The 18041-nt window shown below is 46.5% G+C and overlaps 1 protein-coding gene across 4 annotated transcripts in view; it reads right to left on the reverse strand.

The window, feature by feature from the left end:
* khdrbs2 (KH RNA binding domain containing, signal transduction associated 2) overlaps positions 1-18041 on the reverse strand; it is a 329378-nt gene that overhangs the window by 11614 nt on the left and 299723 nt on the right. The window lies entirely within an intron of this gene.

An 18041-nucleotide genomic window follows, 5' to 3' on the forward strand; every position in this document is an offset into this window, starting at 1 on the left:
CGTTGGTTGGCACGGACTTGGTGGGCTGAAGGGCTTGTTTCCGCACTGTATCTTTAAACTAAACTAAACTAAACAAACCGTGCAGGCAGGAATTACAGATGCTGGTTTGCACCAAAGAGAGACACATAATGCTAGAGAGAAGGAATGGGTGAAGTTTTGGATCAGACTGAGCTCATTCTGAAGAGGGGTCTCGATCCAAAACGTCACCCATTCCTTCTCTCTCTCGATACTTCCTGTCCCGCTGAGTTACTCCAATGTTTTGAGTCTATCTAAACTAAACTGAGGATCAAAATGCGTATGTTCCCGCTGCTCGGAGTCGCTGAGAGTCATTGAGAGTAGAGTCCTGTGCAGGATTCATCAGAGGAAGCTGTGCAATAATGCAGGTGTCTCCCTGGTTTGAGAAGTTTTGGATATCAACTAGGTTCCTGATCTGCAGAGAACTTTGAATTGCAAGCATGAATTGAATTTACCTACATACCTGTACGTCTTTGGCGTGTGGGAGGAAACCGAAGATGGAGGTGAAAACCCATGGGGTCACGGGGAGAACGTACAAACTCCGTACAGACAGCACCCGTAATCGGGATTGACCCTGGGCGTCTGGTGCTGCAAGTGCAACTCCATCGCTGTGACACATTGCCTCCCTATATCACCGATTATAATTTAAGGGCTTCTAGGTAAGAACATCTGATTCAACCTCAAAATCAAAGTAAATAATAGAGGAGTATAACATTCTGAGAGGCGTAAATAGAGTACGCAGTCAGGCCCTTTTTTTCAGGCTGGAAATGTCATAGTGTGAGGCAAGTCTTTTACACAGGTTGGTTGGAGCCTGGAGTGTGCTGCCAGGGGTGGTGGTGGGAGCAGGTACAATAGTGGCATTTAGAATGTGCAGGGAATGGAGGCATTAGGATGGTGTGCAGGCTGAAGGGATTAAGGGCCTGTCCCACTGTACGTGGTAATTCAAGAGTTCTCCTGAGTTCTCCCCTGATTCGAGCTCGTACACGTAGGAGCTCGTGGATGTCACGTAGCGGCTCGTACGAGTAACGGTAGGTACTCGGGAAATCCGGTAAACTCGTGACTTTTTTTAACACTGTGAAAAATGTCCACGAGTGAAAAAATACTCGTGATGAAAAAAATGGTTACTTTTTACACATATGAGCCCCGACGTACCCGCTACGTACATTATACGAGCTCGAATCAGGGGAGAACTCGGGAGAACTCTCGAAGTACCTCGTACAGTGAGACAGGCCCTTAAGTTTAATTTGGAATCATGTTCGTCCCCGACACCATGGGCCAAAGGGCCTGTTCCTGTGCTATATCTATGTAAACTGGACAATAATTTTATTAACCTGTTTTTTTTTTAAGGGGGGTGGACATTTTGATCAGGACCCCTTAATTGTGTTTATTGGTCTGTCTTTCTAACCTGAGAACCCACAGTCTGAGTTCAGTAAAACCAAAGAACTCCAGATGCTGGCTTATACCATAGACACAAAGCGCTGGAGTAACTCAGCGGCTCAGACAGCATCTCTGGAGAAAAAGGATGGGTGATGTTTCGGGTTGTCACCCTTCTTCAGAATGAAGTTACTCAAGCGTTTTGAGTCTGTCTCAGTACTGTGCTAGGTTATTGCCTGAATATTGGATTGTTTTTAAACACCTTGGCCAGGACATTCTTCAGTGAGTTGCGGGGGTGTGGACTGGGTCTCTGGCTAGGTTTGTTCAAAACCACTGGAGAAGCAACGGTCCAATATCTATCTGCAAGTGAGCATACTTGAACTAACAATCACAGGATTTGCATGCACAAACACTGTGGCCGTCCCCTCTGGGACCTGTGCTCCCACAATTGCGCCTATCCTGTCCTTCTGAATGAGTATCCGATCAGTCCCACTCACCTCGGTTGTGCCAATGCTACATTTTATCCCTCTTTAACTCACAGAACGGTTACAGCATGGAAGGATGCCATTCAGACCATGAACCCTCCTTTCCCTTTCCGATGACTAGTCTGAAGAAGGGTCTCCACCCAAGCTGCCATCCGTTCCTTCTCTCCAGAGATGTTGCCTGTCCCGCTGAGCTACTCCAGCATTTTGTGTCTATCTTCGGTTTAAACCAGCAGCTGCAGTTCCCTCCTACACAAGTCCGTGCCTGCTCTCTACCAGAGTAAGTCATACTCATACAGTTTAGAAGCAGGCCATTCGACCCACAACATCCATACCCATCCACATGAATCCTATTTTCAGCACTTGGCCCATAGGCTTCTATGCCCAGACGATTCAAGTGGCTGTCTTTTCTGCACAACTGGCCCTATCGCCATAGCCCCGGCAAGCTTTTCTCCATCATCTATTTATACCTTTGCTGGGCACTGTAGAAGTTGTCTTCACCACACTTGCGGTGAAAGCAATTATGGTGTGGAGGAAGGAACTACAGGTGCTGGTTTACACCAAAGGTGGACACAAAATGCTGGAGTAACTCAGCGGGCCAGGCAGCATCTCTGGAGAAAAGGGATAGGTGACGTTTCGGGTCGAGAGCCTTCTTCAGATGAAGGCTCGCGACCCGAAAAGTCACCTATTCCTTTTCTCCAGGGATGCTGCCTGACCCGCTGAGTTACTCCAGCATTTTGTGTCCATCTTCCATAGAAAAGTGCGGCATAGGAACAGGCCTTTTGGCCCACGATGTTTGCACTGACTATGATACCAATGTAAACTAATCCCAACCACCTCTAGAAGGGCCATTTGCTCTTAAGAACACACTCCCAGGTTTCTATGATCTGTCCTTGTAAATGCCCCTCAAGAGCCATTCTCGGAAAGATTCAGCCTGACCCCAGGGTTGAATGGCTTAACTAATGAAGTCACTGTAGCGGCACCTAGTGGTGGGACTGGGAAATCAGAACCCTCGTCATTGGTCGGCACTGTCACGTGACCGCGGGGGGGTTCGTTGGCGTGTTTTTGTTAGTAATTAGCGCTCCTCGCATCGACAGGAGCAGTGTTCGTTAGCTGGACTAGGTAGGCCGTGTTACGAGCTTTTGTTTGTGTTTTTGTTCATAAAAACTATTTCGCTCAACCTGCCTGGTCACACTACATCACGTTGCACAGTTCAGCTTTGTGTTTTCCCACCGTTCAAGATTAAAGGTGATAAAAGTCACAATGGAAACTGCTCTCACTTCTCTTTAAGTCAACACATTCTAGGTCATAACAACTCTGCAATAAAATTGTCCTCCTTGCCTGACCTTGAGCACTGGAGTTGATTTAGAACATTGAAAAGGACACAGAGAAAAAGCTGACAATGCCCGTGCCGAACATAATGGCAAGTTAAACTAATGTCATCAGCCTGCACAAGATCCATACCCTTCCATTCACTGCATATCCACATGCCCAACAAAAGCATCTTCAGTACCACTATTGTACCTTCCTCCATCACCATCCCTAGCAATGCATTCCAGGTACTCACCCTGCACATCTCCATTAAACCTTGCCCCTTTTACCTTAAAGCTATGCCCCCTGGTCTTTGACATTTCAACCCTGGGATAAGTTCCAACTGTCTACCCTATCGGCACCTTTCCGTGTACGTGTATACGGCCTGCCTTCAATCCCCAGCATTCCAGAGAAAACAATCCAACCTTCCCTTGAAAATAACCATATAACCATATAACAATTACAGCACGGAAACAGGCCATCTCGGCCCTACAAGTCCGTGCCGAACAATTTTTTTCCCTTAGTCCCACCTGCCTGCACTCATACCATAACCCTCCATTCCCTTCTCTTCCATATGCCTATCCAATTTATTCTTAAATGATACCAACGAACCTGCCGCCACCACTTCCACTGGAAGCTCATTCCACACCGCTACCACTCTCTGAGTAAAGAAGTTCCCCCTCATGTTACCCCTAAACTTCTGTCCCTTAATTCTGAAGTCATGTCCTCTTGTTTGAATCTTCCCTATTCTCAAAGGGAAAAGCTTGATCACATCAACTCTGTCTATCCCTCTCATCATTTTAAAGACCTCTATCAAGTCCCCCCTTAACCTTCTGCGCTCCAGAGAATAAAGACCTAACTTATTCAACCTATCTCTGTAACTTAGTTGTTGAAACCCAGGCAACATTCTAGTAAATCTCCTCTGTACTCTCTCTATTTTGTTGACATCCTTCCTATAATTGGGCGACCAAAATTGTACACCATACTCCAGATTTGGTCTCACCAATGCCTTGTACAATTTTAACATTACATCCCAGCTTCTATACTCAAAAATAGTGCCCCTCTAATCCGGGAAGATACAATCCAGGCAGAATTCCTGCAAACCTCTTCCTCATCGTCTCCAACGCCTCCATGTCCTTCCTGTAATGGAGTGACCAGAACTCCGAAAGAAGCCTAGCCAAAGTCTTATGAAGCTGCATGGTTTATTTAATGAGCAGATCTTCAATGGTTCATGGTTGTTTGGTTCAGCAGCCTGCGCAGGCAGGTGGAAGTTCTCAGGGAACCAGTGTGCTTCCTCCTCTGTTTGTAAACTGGAGTGCTGTGCAGCAGCTATAGTTAAAGCTAAATGCACAACTGCGACCTCTCCAGAAATAGCTAGCGGAGAGTGCTAGGTTACCATTTCCCCCCCCATTAACACAATGCTACGGAACGTTATGTACTGCTACATTACCTAAGGTCACTTTGAGCATCAGGTGATCTCTCTCAGCAGAGCCTGTAAAATGTAAAATTGTTCCAAGGACAGTCCCAAGAGATGGCTTGGTCTGTTGAAATGTGATCTGACATCATGGGCTAAATCCAACAAACTTCTCTTTCACTCCTGACGTGCTCCAGTGTTGAGTTTGAGTATAGTTTGTACCAAGGTACAGTGCAAAGCGTATGTTGCATGCTAACCATTCAGCGGAAAGACAATACGTGATTACAATCGAGCCATCCACAGTGTACAGATACATGATAAAAGGAGTAACGTGCATACTGTTTGGTGCAAGATAAAGTCCAGTATAGTCCGATCAAACATAGTCCAAGGGTCTCCAATGAGGCAGATAGTAGCTCAGCACTGCTCTCTGGTTGTTGGTGGGCTGGTTCAGTTGCCTGAGAACTGCAAATTGTTCATTCTACTGGATACTCTCTGTCACTTTAGCACGGCAGGAAGCTAGCTCAGTAAACCCAAGCCCATCCAAAACCAAGTGGCCACATCCTATCTCAAGTCTATTACTAACATAGAGTTATAGAGTCATACAGCTTGTAAACAGGCCCATCAGCCCAACCCACCCATGCCGACCAACATACGCCATCGACTTTAGTCTCACCTGCCTGTGCTTGGCCCATATCCATTTAAATCTTATCTTATCTTATCTTATAGAAACATATTATATTGAATGGCTCGAAGGGCCGAATGGCCTACTCCTGCACCTAATTTCTATGTTTCTATGTTTCTATAAAAGGACTGGACAAGCTAGATGCAGGAAAAATGTTCCCAATGTTGGGTGAGTCCAGAACCAGGGGCCACAGTCTTAGAATAAAGGGGAGGTCATTTAAGACTGAGGTGAGAAAAAACTTTTTCACCCAGAGAGTTGTGAATGTATGGAATTCCCTGCCACAGAGGGCAGTGGAGGCCAAGTCACTGGATGGATTTAAGAGAGAGTTAGATAGAGCTCTAGGAGCTAGTGGAGTCAAGGGATATGGGGAGAAGGCAGGCACGGGTTATTGATAGGGGACGATCAGCCATGATCACAATGAATGGCCGTGCTGGCTCGAAGGGCTGAATGGCCACCTCCTGCACCTATTTTCTATGTTTCTATGTGAAACCTATCCTATCCATGTACCTGTCCAAATGCCTCTTTAATGTTATGATAGTACCTGTCACAACTACATCCTCCGGCAGCTCGTTCCATATACCCATCACCCTTTGTGTAAAAAAGTTACCGCTCAGGTTCCTGTTAAATCTTTCCTCACTCACCTTAAACCTATGTCCTCTACTTGATTTCCCTACACTGATCAAAAGACACTCTGCATACCCGATCTAATCCTCCCATGATCTTGTACACCTCTACAGGATCACCCCCTCATCCTAGCCTGCTCAACCTGTCCCTACAGCTCAGCTCAAGTGGCAACATCTTTGTAAATCTTCTCTGCACCCTTTCCACCATGACATCTTTCTTATAACTGGGTGACCAAAACATTGTTACTTTCAGATTGAGAGCAGCTTGACTTGTATTCAAATCCCTTCACAATCTCTATAGTTTCCTTCTGCTCTTCAATCCTGGCATCTAATACATTTGTCAAAGCTTCCAGATGGCACTATTTTAGTTTAGAAACATAGAAACATAGAAAATAGGTGCACGAGGAGGCCATTTGGCCCTTCTGGCCAGCACCGCCAATCAATAACCTGTGCCTGCCTTCTCCCCATTTCCCTTGATCTCACTAGCCCATAGAGCTCTATCCAACTCTCTCTTAAATCCATCCAGTGACTTGCCCTCCACTGCCCTCTGTGGCAGGGAATTCCGCAAATTCACAACTCTCTGAGTGAAAAAGTTTTTTCTCACCTCAGTCTTAAATGGCCTCCCCTTTATTCTAAGACTGTGATACTTCAATACTTTAGATACTTTAATGTGGAGATACGGCATAGAAACAGTCTAGACACAAAATGCTTGAGTAACTCAGATATAAGGGGAGACAGTCTTCAGTCTGAAACCTAGAAACATAGAAAATAGGTGCAGGAGTAGGCCATTCGGCCCTTCGAGCCTGCACCGCCATTCGATATGATCATGGCTGATCATCCAACTCAGCATCCCATCCCTGCCTTCTCTCCATACCCCCTGATCCCTTTAGCCACAAGGGCCACATCTAACTCCCTCTTAAATATAGCCAATGAACTGGCCTCAACTACCTTCTGTGGCAGAGAATTCCACAGATTCAACACTCTCTGTGTGAAAAATGTTTTTCTCTGTAAAAAATGATTTTACTGAAGGGTCCTGATCTGAAACATAACCCATTCTTTCTCTCCAGAGATGCTGCCTGTCCCGCCAAGATACTCCAGCATTTTGTGTCTATCTTCAGTGTAAACCAGCATCTGCAGTTCCCTCCTGCACATAGAAAGAGGCTACGTGGCTGCCCAAGTTGACCACCAATCGCCCACATGACTTCTATGTCATATTCTTGTGTCTGTTTATTAATCTTTATCACCATAATGTTGACCCTCACCTCCAATCACGTTCCCATTAGAGGAGAGCTAGACTACAGGGCAAAAAGGAACTGGTCAAGCAATGTCAGCTACATTCCAGCACTAAGGTCAGTCTAATCAGGGCAACACACGGTTCGATCCTGACCTTGGGTGCTGTCCGTGTGGAGTTTGAACGTTCTTTCTGTGCCCACGTGGGTTTCCTCCGAGCGCTCTGGGTTTCCTCCCACATCCCAAAGACGTGCGGGCTTGTGGATTAATTGGCCTCGGTAAACTGACCCTAGTGTGTAGGGGATGGATGCGAAAGTGGGATAACATAGAATTAGTTAGAAGAAGATGGTAGTAGGAATGCACTGAATGCAGCGAGCTGTAGACTCTTACAGCACGGAAACATTGACACTAATCTCCCCTTATATCATCAATGCACATTCCCCATATTCTACCACTCACCCATTTATTGCCAGCCTTTGGCCCAGAACTGTCTAAACCTTTACTATTCTAATGCCTTTTAAATGTTGCAAATGTACCCAGCTCCACCACTTCCTCTGGAATCTCATTCCATATACCCAGGTGTGTACCCACCACCCTGTGTCTGGAATACTTACCTGTCCAGTCCCCTTTAAATGTTTAATTTATGCTCTCTTGGTTTAGACTGGGAAAAAATACTGTGATCATTCCAACTCATCTATGACTCTCATGATTTTATAATCCTCTATGTGGTCACCCCTCAGCCTCCTGAGCTCCAGGGAAAATATTTCCCCAGCCTGTCTGGTCTTTCCTGATACCTCAAGCCTTCCTGTCTGAGTAATTTCCATGTGAATCTTTTTTGGACCCTTGCCAGCTTAACGTCATCCTTCCTCTCGCTTGTACTGCCAAGTATTGCAAGCGTGGTCTCACCGACATCCTGTACAGATATGAAACACTTGTACTCTGACACTTGCCCTGACTTTTGAAGGCAATAGACAATAGACAATACACAATAGGTGCAGGAGTAGGCCATTCGGCCCTTCGAGCCAGCACCGCCATTCAATGTGATCACGGCTGATCATCCCCAATCAGTGCCCCGTTCCTGCCTTCTCCCCATATCCCCTGACTCTGCTATTTTTAAGAGCCCTATCTAGCTCTCTCTTGAAATAATCCAGAGAACCTGCCTCCACCGCGCTCTGAGGCTGAGAATTCCACAGACTCACAACTCTCTGTGGTGGACAAACGCCCTCTTCATGCCCTCTTCACCACCTGATTTACCCTGTGACCAGAACTTCATGCAATAGCTGCCCTGGGCGGGCAGTGTGCCACCGGTCCCACCGCTGAACCAGGTGCTGGACACGAAAAGCTGGAGTAACTCAACGGGTTAGGCAGCATCTCTGGAGAAAAGGAATAGGTGTTGTTTATGGGTCAAGACCCTTCTTCAGACTCAGGGGAAAGGGAAACGAGAGATATAGACAGTGATAGAGAGAGATAAAGAACAAATGGATGAAAGATCTTTCATTCATTTGTTACTTTTTTGCATATCTTTGAAAAATAGCTCATCAAGTCATTTAGGGCAGCATGGTGGAGCAGCGGCAGAGTTGCTGCCTTACAGCGCTGGAGACCCAGGTTCGGTCCTCACTACGGGTGCTGCCAGTACAGAGTTTGTACGTTCTCCCCGTGGCCATGTGGGTTTTCTCCGGGTGCTCCAGTTTCGTTCCACATTCCAAAGACCCTACAGATTTGTAGGTTAATAGGCTTCTTGCAAACAGTTGTACATGGTCTTGGTGAGACTACACCTGGAGTATTGCGTACAATTTTGGTCTCCTAATCTGAGGAAAGACATTCTTGCCATAGAGGGAGTACAGAGAAGGTTCACCAGACTGATTCCTGGGATGTCAGGACTTTCATATGAAGAAAGACTGGATAGACTCGGCTTGTACTCGATAGAATTTAGAAGATTGAGGGGGGATCTTATAGAAACTTCCAAAATTCTTAAGGAGTTGGACAGGCTAGATGCAGGAAGATTGTTCCCGATGTTGGGGAAGTCCAGAACAAGGGGTCACAGTTTAAGGATAAGGGGGAAATATTTTAGGACCGAGATGAGGAAAACATTTTTCACACACAGAGTGGTGAATCTGTGGAATTCTCTGCCACAGAAGGTAGTTGAGGCCAGTTCATTGGCTATATTTAAGAGGAAGTTAGATGTGGCCCTTGTGGCTAAAGGGATCAGGGGGTATGGAGAGAAGGCAGGTATAGGATACTGAGTTGGATGATCAGCCATGATCATATTGAATGGCGGTGCAGGCTCGAAGGGCCGAATGGCCTACTCCTGCACCTATTTTCTATGTTTCTATGTTTCTATGTCCCCAGTGTGCGTGTAGGAGAGAACTAGTGTACTGGATATCGCTGGTCAGCGTGGACTTGGTGGGCCGAAGGGCCTGTTTCTGTGCTGTATCTCTAAACTAAACTAAACTAAACTAAACTCGACCCGATACATTACCCCCAAGATGCTGCCTGTTCCGATGAGTTACTCCAGCATTTTGTGTCTATAGACTAAACTAAAGTCATTACTACCTTGCTCATGGTGGGAGCTAGCTCTACAGCAAAGAGCAGCAGTACCGGCTGATATTACGGCAGTGATCACACACTGTAATGGATGTAAAATGCTTGGGCATGTCATAAGGTTATTAAGAACATTATAGAAAAGTACGTTTGTTCTTTTTTGCGGCTCGATGTTTCCTGAGAGGTCTTTTCATCCTTTTATCACTGAGAAAAATCAATCCTTCCAAAGGGAAAAATTGAACGCAAGAAGCTTCAGTTTTGGGCTGTGAGAACAGGGGGGGGTGATTCTGGGAGTGGATAAGGAATGAGATTGTTGTTTGAAGAGACTGACTTCAAAGGGTGTCGATAAGGTGCTTTAACACAACTCAGTCAGCGGCATGTTCTCGGGAGAAGTCTGTGAAGTGAATAACCGCTGACAAAATAATAAGAAGGAATTGCTTCCACTGGTAGCAATGTCAGTGACCGCAGGACACATGCTGAAGGTAATTGGCAAGCGGACCAGATGGGAGATGAGATAGTTTCCCACACAGCGAGTTTGTTATGACTGAGAAGGCAGCGACTGAGTCCCAATCTCCAATCCCTTTGTTAAAACAGAGCTTTGTTCAGATCCATGGGGGTGAGTAAGTCCATGGGGACTAGTAAAGTTCATAGGATCCACAAGCTGAATTTGGCCATTAGGCACATCCATCTACACCATTCAATCATGACTGATCTATCCTCCCCTCTCAACCCCATTCTCCCGCCTTAGGCCCATAACCCCTGACACCGTTACTAATCAAGAATCTGTCCAGCTCTGCCTTAATAATATCCATTGACATGGCATTCACAGCCATCAGTGGCAATGAATTCCACAGATTCACACTCTGACCGAAGAAAGTCAGTCTCATCCCCTTTCTAAATATACATCCTTTAATTCTGAGGCTACGGCCTCCAGTCCTAGAGTCTCCCGCTGCTATAAACATCCTCTCCACATTCACTCTTTCCAGGCCTTTCGCTGTTCGGTAAGTTAATATAACAACTCTTTCAAAACACGAGCACCAGCAATAGGAGGAGTGGTCTCAATTGTGCTGAATATTCCTTCAGTCTCATCTACCCCACTTCTAGGGTTCAATGGTGCTTTATTCAATGAGGCAATGTTTCTAGTCACTCAACTTCCCTTCCATTTGTTTTCCATCTGATCCTTCAGCCTTCATTCTCAGTTCTGTGCATTTGGTTTATTAAACAATACATTTATTTGCAACATGAACAGCAAGAACTATTAAATTAACAAGTTATCTTGGCTGTGCCAGTTGCACTCCAGTCACTCCAGGACCCATGGAGACTACTGTCAGCCAGGGAGCTCACTCCCACAACGGTGTGTGGCACAGTGGCGCAGCTGTAGAGTTGCTGCCTTACAGCGCCAGGGTCCCGAGTTCAATCCTGACTACGGGTGCTGTCTGTGTGGAGTTTGTACGCTCTCCCCGTGGTTTCTTCCGGCATCTCCGGTTTCTTTCTACACTCCAAGGACGTACAGGTTTGTAGGTTAATTGGCTTCAGTAAAAAATTGAAAATTGTCCCTAGTGGGACAGAGCTGGGTATAGAGCTGTACTCACTCTATACCCATGACTGCGTAGCGAACCACAGTGCAAACTCCATCATCAAGTTCGCTGACGACACCACTATTGTGGGGCGTATCACTGATGGGGCTGAGTCAGAGTACAGAAGAGAGATCGAGCAACTGTCCATATGGTGCCAGTGCAATAACCTGGCCCTCAACACCAGCAAAACCAAGGAACTGATTGTGGACTTTGGAAGGAGTAGGAGGGGGACCCACAGCCCCATTTATATCAACGGGTCGATGGTTGAAAGGGTCAAGAACTTCAAATTCCTGGGCGTGCACATCTCTGAAGATCTTTCCTGGTCCGAGAACACTAACGCAATTATCAAAAAAGCTCATCAGCGCCTCTACTTCCTGAGAAGATTACGGAGAGTCGGATTGTCAAGGAAGACTCTCTCTAACTTCTACAGGTGCACATTCGAGAGCATGCTGACCGGTTGCATCGTGGCTTGGTTCGGCAATTTGAGCGCCCTGGAGAGGAAAAGACTACAAAAAGTAGTAAACACTGCCCAGTCCATCATCGGCTCTGACCTTCCTTCCATCGAGGGGATTTATCGCAGTCGCTGCCTCAAAAAGGCTGGCAGTATCATCAAAGACCCACACCATCCTGGCCACACACTCATCTCCCTGCTACCTTCAGGTAGAAGGTACAGGAGCCTGAAGACTGCAACAACCAGGTTCAGGAATAGCTACTTCCCCTCAGCCATCAGGCTATTAAACCTGGCTCGGACAAAACTCTGATTATTAGCAACCACTTTCTGTTATTTGCACTACCAGTTTATTTATTCATGTGTGTATATATTTATATCATGGTATATGGACACATTTATCTGTTTTGTAGTAAATGCCTACTATTTTCTGTGTGCTTAAGCAAAGCAAGAATTTCATTGTCCTATACAGGGACACATGACAATAAACTCACTTGAACTAGTGTGTGCAGGATAGTGTTAGCATTCAGGGACCGCTGGTCGGCGCGGACCCGTTGGGCCGAAGGGCCTGTTTCTGCACTGCATCTCTAAACTAAACTAAACTGGAGGGTCTCTCCTATATGGCTTTCCTCCCATTTCATGACACACCGAGGACTATCATGAAGGGCCACTGCTCCACACTCCCCATCTTCTTGCCCTCATCAGTTGCCTGGCTATGTGGTGGCAGTCTGCACTGACATCTGGCCATCAGGGGAGGTCCCCAGAATTGGTATCTCATTGTAGGAACTCTCCCCTTTTACATCAGGGATGGGCTCAAGTCAATGGATATTTTTAAGGTGAAGATTGACATATTCTTGATACAGCCCCTGTCCCACTTGGGAGACCTAAACAGCAACCTCTGGTGACCTTGCCCGCCACCCAAAAAAAAATCAAGGTCGAGGTGATCTGCAACCTCCTACCACCTCCCACGCATATGTTGAAAACCTTCCTCGACTATGAAGAAAACCGGCTTCGACTAGACCTGCGACAAAAAAAATATCGATTTTTAAAATGGCAACCTATTTTTAGTCAAGGCTGGTTTTAAACATGATGAAAAATAGCAGCAACCTAGATGAAGCCTCGACCACGCGGAAACCACTTTCGACCATTAGGGAGAGTGACCAAAACCTCAGGTGACCTCATGGAAACCTTGGGCGGCGGGCAAGGTCACCAGAGGTTGCTGTTTAGGTCTCCTAAGTGGGACAAGGGCTTCATGGGCCTGTCCCATTGTACAAGTTCACCCAAGAACACTCCCGAGTTTAAAAAAAATCAAACTCGTGGTAAGCACGTAGAATGTGCGTAGCGGGTATATCGAAGCTCAGGACGTTTCTTAGCGGCTCGTTACGCTAAGAAACGGCAGGTGCTCGGGAAACGCGGTAAGCTCGGGAAGACTCGTGAAGATTTTTCAACATGTTGAAAAATGTCCACGAGAGCCCCGAGTACCTACGAGCGGCTATTACCGTAATTCTCCGAGTTCGAATTAGGGGAAAATCAGAACTCGTACAGTGGGACAGCCCCATTAGGGTGTCAGGGGTTATGGGGAGAAGGCAGGAGGATGGGGTTGAGAGGGAGAGATAGATCAGCCATGATTGTATGGCGGAGTAGACTTGATGGGCCGAATTCTGCTGCTATAACATATGAACATGAATTCCTTCAGCAATGATCCTCTGTGGACCTTGTATAGGTTGCACTACATCGGTTTGCACAATTGAGGTCATGTTACCCTGATAATTGATTGCAATATTGATTATTGTGTATTTATTTGTTGTGTTGTTGAGTTAATGTGCCTTTAAAGCTGCAGCGAATAAGAATTGCATTGTTCCGGTCCCAGTGCATATGACAATTAAACACTCTTGACTTGACTTTATAAAAGGGAGAGAGCTGTAGGGTTTGTTGAGTGATCCTCGTTCCATGCAAGATTAATGGTGAAGGTTGGTAAAGCCTCTCATTGATCCTGGGCTTGAAAGCAGTTGGCAGATATTTTAAAATTGTGGCCTGAAGGGTTCGGAGTTTGCTGTGCCAGTTTTATGGATTAATTAGCTGCTAACGGAACGAGTAGTATTAATTTAACAAAAGAGCCGCTAAACTGGCAACTGTCTGAGTAAGTAGACACTAATCAAACAGCTTTAGCAGCAGGTTAGTGTTTAGACAGTGGTGGGAAGCTGTTGTAAATATCAGATGGTGTGGCATCATAGAAACATAGAAAATAGGCGCAGGAGTAGGCCATTCGGCCCTTCGAGCCAGCACCGCCATTCAATGTGATCATGGCTGATCATCCCCAATCAGCACCCCTTTCCTGCTTTTTCCCCATATCCCTTGATTCTGTTAGCCCTAAGAGCTAAATCTAACTCCCTCTTGAAAACACATCAGTGTTTCAGTGTGCAACAAGAAGGTGGAGGGTAGCCACACTGTTTAAGAGGCGATATAACCATATAACATATAACCATATAATAATTACAGCACGGAAACAGGCCATCTCGACCCTTCTAGTCCGTGCCGAACACGTATTCTCCCCTAGTCCCATATACCTGCGCTCAGACCATAACCCTCCATTCCTTTCCCGTCCATATAACTATCCAATTTATTTTTAAATGATAAAAACGAACCTGCCTCCACCACCTTCACTGGAAGCTCATTCCACACAGCCACCACTCTCTGAGTAAAGAAGTTCCCCCTCATGTTACCCCTAAACTTCTGTCCCTTAATTCTCAAGTCATGTCCCCTTGTTTGAATCTTCCCTACTCTCAGTGGGAAAAGCTTATCCCCGTCAACTCTGTCTATCCCTCTCATCATTTTAAAGACCTCTATCAAGTCCCCCCATAACCTTCTGCGCTCCAAAGAATAAAGCCCTAACTTGTTCAACCTCTCTCTGTAACTTAGTTGCTGAAACCCAGGCAACATTCTAGTAAATCTCCTCTGTACTCTCTCTATTTTGTTGACATCCTTCCTATAATTAGGCGACCAAAATTGTACCCCATACTCCAGAATTGGCCTCACCAATGCCTTGTACAATTTTAACATTACATCCCAACTTCTATACTCAATGCTCTGATTTATAAATGTGTCGGAAGGAACTGCTGGTTCAAAACAAAGGTAGAATCTGGAGTAACTTTAACGGATCAGACAGCATCTCTGGAGAAAAGGAATAGGTGACATTTCAGGTCGAGACCCTTCTTCATGTTTATTTTCGGTTTAGAGGCTATCTACGTATAGAGGCAGCAGGGGATCAGACCATCGCAACAGCTCTTCCCTGGTTCCTCCCATGCCCACGTAACCCTGGAGCGGGGTACACCGTTCATTGTTGGCATTCTGAGACCAATTAGCACCACAAGGGCTGGACTGCATCCTGGGTACAGGGGGAAACATGTTAATGAAAGGGTGAAAAACAAGAAACTGCAGATGCTGGTTTGCAAAAAACAGACATGAAGTGCTGGAGTAACTCAGCAGGTCTGGCAGCATCTCTGGAGGACAAGGATAGGTGACGTTTTGGGCCAGGACCCTTCTTCAGACAATTTAAGTGTTGTTGTGTAACAACTAGTTAAGTCAACAACTAGTTAAGTCTGAAGAAGGGTTTCGGCCCGAAACGTTGCCTATTTCCTTCGCTCCATAGATGCTGCTGCACCCGCTGAGTTTCTCCAGCACTTTTGTGTACCTTCGATTTTTCAGCATCTGCAGTTCCTTCTTAAAAACTAATTGTTGTTAGCAAAATTATTTTTCTATAAATTTACTTTATACTTTAGAGATACAGCGTGGAAATGGGCCCTTCGGCCCACTGAGTCCATGCCGACCAGCAAACCACCAGCAATATCCTACACATTAGGGACAATTTCAATTTTTACTGAAGCCAATTAACTTACAAATCTGTACATCTTTACAGTGTGAGAGGAATCCGGAGCACCGGGAGGAAATCCACGTGGTCACAGGGAGAACGTACAAACTCTGTACATTCTCTGGAAACACTGGAATTCTCTGCCACAGAATGTAGTTGCGGCCAGTTCATTGGCTATATTTAAGAGGGAGTTAGATGTGGACCTTGTGGCTAAAGGGATCAGGGGGTATGGAGAGAAGGCAGGTACAGGATACTGAGTTGGATGATCAGCCATGATCATATTGAATGGCGGTACAGGCTCGAAGGGCCGAATGGCCTACTCCTGCACCTATTTTCTATGTTTCTATGTTTCTACATCATAGCACCCATAGTCAGGATTGTATCTGGGTCTCTGGTACTGTAAGGCAGCAACTCTACCGCTGGTCCACATTGAAATTTGGCGGCGCGACTCACCCGTTGCAGCGGCCCCTACAGCCTGTCTGTCTTTTTTTTATTTTTTGTCTAGTTAAATGTAGTGTTTGGTGTTTTTTAACACTGGTTTTAAATGTGTATATGTGGGGGGCGGGGGGGGGGGGGGGCAGGGGGAAACCGTTTAAAATCTCTTCCCTGTCTGGGAGACCTGACCTTTTCCCTGTCGGGTCTCCGTTGTCGTTGGGGCCTAGCACCGTGGAGCGGCCTCCAACCTGAACGACCCGGGGGCTCGGGAGACTGCGGAGTTGCGGACTACTCACCATCGTGGGGCTGGCCGGCCTCGGAGCGTGGGGAGCGGTGGTGACTCGCTGCTGCGACTCGACTCCTGGGGCTCGGAGGCTCCAGCAACGCAGCCGCAGGTCCGGTGGACTGGGACATCGGGAGCTCGCGGGTCCGGGGGGAGAGAGAGACCGCTTCCCGGAGCTCCCGCAACGCAACTTCTCCAGCTCGTGTCGCGGGGTTGGAACGACCCGGAGCGGGGTCATACATCACCCGGCGCGGCTTCATGGTCGTGGGACATTCCAGCGCCCGCCGGGGGCTCCAACTTCGAGACTTCTAGACCGGGAGCGGGGCCGTAAATCGCCCGGCACGGCCTAAAATGGCCGTGGGACTTATCATCGCCCGCCTGGGGCTTCGACATCGAGAGAGACATGGAGAACAGGGGAGAGAAAAGACTTTGCCTTCCATCACAGTGGGTTCACTGTGATGGATGTTTGTGTGAACTAAATTGAGTGTATGTCTAAGAATTGTCTTTGTTTGTATGGCTGTGGAAACAGAATTTCGTTTGAGCCTCACTGAGGCTCAAATGACAATAAATTGTATTGTATATTGTATTGTATATTGTATTGTATTGTAAATGCTGCATCTCTGGAGAACGTGAGAACAGTTTGTTCAGGGATAGACAATAGAGAAAGGACAGGGATAGGCCAGAGATAAAGCAAGGACAGAACAGTGACATACTGAAGATGCATCAGAGCCAGGCCTGGGACAGACCGTAGACAAATGGTGGACCATCCAGGGACAAAGCAGAGGCAGAGGAGGGACGGTCCAGAAAAAGGGCAGGGTAAGTCCTGGGAGGTCCAGACATGGATGCAAAGACCAGTAAACAGTGCAAAGACCATTAAACAGTGCAAAGACCATTAAACAGACCAGAGACCTGGGACAGACTGGGGCAAGTTCCATACCCACTGTCATGCCAGACTGAGATCAGTGATGATGCCGGAGTGAATCAGACCTGAACGGAGAGGAAACCTGGCAGAAGAATAGCTTGGCAGCGTGCTGATGAGACTATAAACCTTGATTCTCTTGTCAGATGTCTTGACTGATCAGAATTTTGTGCTGTACTTGTAATAAAGGCAGTGCAGTAAAGAGATATGATATTCACATCATTATCACTTGATGGTGTTAGGTCTTACACTCAGCAAGCCGATAATGATCACACATTTTTCCCCACTGATGATGAGTGAGGTTTAAATATCTTCCAAGATGCCAGGTAGAACTTATTTGCTCTTTAGAGATAATGTCACGGCATTGCTTATATCTATCCAAAAGCAGAAGTCTCTGCGGCAATATTTCATCCAAGAGTTACCACCTCTGGGACTACAGCACTTCCTCATTACAACACTAGTTTGTCAGTCTTATTCTTTGTGCTCATATTCCTGCAAACGGAATTAACACCCAACTTCTAACCCTGAGTTAAGCCTTGTGCTTGCAGAATAGTCCGCTCGATCCATCCCTCCTGATTAGTACGGGTGCCAGTGGTTATGGGGAGAAGGCAGGAGAATGGGGCTAGGAGGGGGAGATAGAACAGCCATGATTGAATGGCAGAGTAAACTTGATGGGCCGAATGGCCTAATTCTGCTCCTATGACCTTATGACCTCCCCTTACACTCGCTCCACATTCCATTTGTGTATCTGACCTACTGCTTCAAATCCAATTTCCCAGGAAAACTTCCTTGCCACTCTGGAGAACGTGGATAGGTGATGTTTCAAGTCGGGGCCCTTC

The sequence above is a fragment of the Amblyraja radiata genome, chromosome 5 (assembly GCF_010909765.2).
Source record: "Amblyraja radiata isolate CabotCenter1 chromosome 5, sAmbRad1.1.pri, whole genome shotgun sequence".
NCBI classification, from domain to species: domain Eukaryota; kingdom Metazoa; phylum Chordata; class Chondrichthyes; order Rajiformes; family Rajidae; genus Amblyraja; species Amblyraja radiata.